This window comes from Etheostoma cragini, chromosome 2, assembly GCF_013103735.1.
Source record: "Etheostoma cragini isolate CJK2018 chromosome 2, CSU_Ecrag_1.0, whole genome shotgun sequence".
NCBI lineage: Eukaryota > Metazoa > Chordata > Actinopteri > Perciformes > Percidae > Etheostoma > Etheostoma cragini.
Genome location: NC_048408.1, coordinates 23,616,388 through 23,619,978, shown reverse-complemented (window position 1 = coordinate 23,619,978; position 3,591 = coordinate 23,616,388).

Sequence of the window (3,591 nt, the reverse complement as noted above, 5' to 3'; positions counted from 1 at the left end):
TACAATTTCTTTGAAGAATTTTGACATTTACTCATTTTTCTAAAGGCACTGCTATTATTTCGAACACAACTGTACATATCACCATCTCAGCACACATCATGAGCACTGTCAGCATCAGCAGGGATCCTAAAAAACATCTTTAAGTGATTCTTTCTTCAAAATCTGGTGCCGAGCCACAGTTTATATTTGCTGGAGAGGTGGACGCCGTGCATCACACCAACAGCATGCAAAAAAAAGCGAGGCTGAGTGATAACCAGTCATCTTGTGGATAACCATAACCAGTGTTTAGCCTGGACGATCCTTGGCCACTGGTTATTACAGCCCCATGCGGGCCCGCTGTACTGCTGTCAAAACACTGTGCTTGGAAGGGACTTTGTACAGAATGTGACTGTTAAAAATATGTGTTTAAAAAGTGTGGATTTGATATGGAAGTTTTGTACTGCTTGTTTTGATGTGTCAGTGACTTGCAGGTTGGCTGTGTTTTTCTACTTTTTTGTAATGTATTGCAAGGCAATTGTGCCGTTTTAATTTAAGTCAAAGTGTGTCAGTGTGAAGGAAGCAGCAAACGCAACACACAGGGTCTGATGTTTGGTTAATGGGCTCCCCCTACTGTCTCTTGACTTCCTCACAGCTCTGCCGTCTCGGTGCGGACTGACCTCCCATTCCTGCAGAACTACTGCTCAGCTCATGTGCTAAAGCATAACTCGCAATCAACATATAAGCACAAGTGGATTTGATTGCATTTAGATGAATATTTCCCATCATATCTGGATTTCTGTGTGTTCACCACCTCAACAGCCAATTAGACACACATCCATCCTCTTCTTTTCCTCTCTGTCCTCCCTCCATCCTGATCTATAAATACTCTCTCATCAGCAGGGGCTGGCTGCGTGAGGCGTCGACCCCGGCCTCTCTTCATCCAGCAGAGCAGTGATTTATGGGAGCTCAGGCTGGCGCTAACCTTGCACTTGGGCCGTGGCAGTATAAATGATGGCAGGTCAGTGGCACCGTGGATGGAGGGGAGAGACTCTCTTTCCCCACCTCTGTCTCTCTTCTCTCTGTCCTGTTATCATCAGCGTGATGGAGACATCATCATCATCTCCCGGGAGTATAAATAGTGCTGGATCAGGTGACAGTGCCAGCCCTGGCCTTTGATGTGAGCTTTAATTTCATGCCTAATTTCTCTCGGCACAGAAAGGATCGATGCTGCCCTGCTCGTGCACCCCATCCCTCTGCTTCTCTCTGCTGCAAAGACAAGAGAGCAAAGAAGGACAAATGTTCATTGCTGAGTGATGTGCATGCACCAAAACATTTAGCTTACCTGTAAACACACATATGTGAGGACATCCTTCACGCTGCGCAAACACATTGACAAATAAATGCCAAGTCAAGACACACATGCTGAGATTAATTTCTGCAGCCACAGACGACTCAAACAATCAATACACCTGGAACAGATCGCTTTGGAAATAAGGGCAACAAGCAAAATATAACTACACATCTACCCACCTGTGTGTTGTGTGTGTTACACATTGCCATTGTGATCAATTTAAGCCCTCTGTCTGCTCGCGCAGCCCCAGGGAGGCATTGAACTCTAGCCCCTCCATAATGACTTTGTCTACCTATCGATCGGGCTATGATCCATGTACCGTAATTCTTATATCATCAGCCCCAGCCCCAGCAATAACTCCAAGTCATATTTCGGGGCCTCCCGTCCACTTGACAACTTAATGATGCAGGGGTCCCTGCAGAGTTTGGACTTTCTCTCTTCCTTTTCTGTCTGCAGAGCTCTAATTTCTCCTTGTTCTTTCAGACTAATATCAGCAAAGGCACAGAGAGGCTGTTCTCTCTAAGGACTTCCCTCTCTGAACCACATATATTCTCCTTTTCACCTCTGTGTACTTGCAGTATAGCACAGGGTTAGTGTCTGGGACTTCAGTGCATCTGTCTCCGATTTGGAGCACAGCCCCTGCAGGCTCTAGAGGAGACTCAGCCGTCCCTCTTTAGACCCTGTTCTTTTTCTCCCTTTGAGTTGGGGCTATATTTCATTGTCATTTCAACCCTCTCTTCTTAGCCTGGATGTAATAGCGGGAGATATATGGCCCTTGCTTCTGCAGTCTTCGGAGCTTCCTCAGTCTTTTATAAAACACTGTCAGAGTGACAAAACAGCAGCCCTTGGGTATTCAGGCACAGATGCCCGCTCATCCTGAGGCAATCTCTCAATATCCTGTGCTGATCCTTTTAGCAAAGAGATAACATCTGGGTCCTTGGACAGGATGAGTTGGAACAGTCATCCTGGACAAAGTCGTAGCTCATCTCTATAGCTCTGTCTGCCTGTAAGCCGTAGGCTGTCTGTCAGCTCTGTTTTTATAAGAGCTGATTAAGGGAGCAGCCCTTGAATCCTGAGCCAATAGAGAACCGCAGGAGCATGCAGGACTTTTTTTTTTTTATACTTTGATCCAGTGCTGACACACCTAATAGGCTACTGCTAATCAAGGAGTGTCACCTGTCGAAGCGAGAATAAAGAGTGAGAGGTTTTGTTCATTACCGTAGCTGTTTTATAAGGCTCTCATAGTGTTTTCACCTATCTGCAGAGAAACATAACAACTCTATGCCTCTGAGACGTGGCCCTGATTGAGATGTGAGTAAAAGAGGGAAGCAGGGGTGTGTAGAGGGGGGAGCAGATGGGCTCTGAAGACAATTAAAGCTGCATCTTCTGTTGTGGTTCCTCCACTTTGTTCCTGTCACTCCAGCCTCATCCTTAGTGACGTCTATCCTCTCCATATGCCACTACATCTGCCTCACATTTCCTTCCTGTCCTCACGTTTCTACCCTCTCCTCCTCTTCTTCTCTTCATGCCCCACCTCAGTTTTCCCTCCTTTCAGCATCCTTTGCTCTTCTCCTCCTTCCTTCCCCACTCTCATCCACGAGACACACAATCTCTATATCCTCTCCTCTCTCCTGCGCTTCACATCTCTCTCCCTCATCCTCCCCACCGCCCCTCCTTCCCTCCTAGCCTTAATTGGGAGTCAGGGAGAGCAGTGGAAATCGCATTAACGCGGGCCCTGCCTGGGTGTGCCATCCATCTTCTTTTTTATTACGCCGCGCCGGGGCTGCCTGGGCGCTGCCGTTCGATTTGTCACCGGCCTCGTTCGCTGATAACAGGCATTTGTCATCGCCTTGCCTCCCTGTTAATGTTATCATCTCCTCCCTGACAGCCGCCCTCCGCCGGGGAGCGCAGGCGACAAAGCACATCCGTCAAGCGAATATTTCCACGGCTAAGGGGACCGCACACTGCAATAAGCCACATTAAAGCACTTATGAAGGGTGCAGGCCGAGTTTGTGTGTGTGTATGTGTGTGTGTGTGTGTGTGTGTGTGTGTGTGTTGTGTGTGTGGTGTGTGCGTGTGTGTTTGTGTACGCACCGGTGCCACGATGCGCTCTAGAGTGTGCAGCTGCGTGCGCATACACAACCGCGAACGCACGCGCGCAGGAGCGTGTAGTGCGCTTGTCAGTGCCGTAAAAGCGGGGAGGTGGGGGCCGACAGGGAGAGGAAGAGGTAATTTGTTGCAATTAATTACGCAGTGAGTGT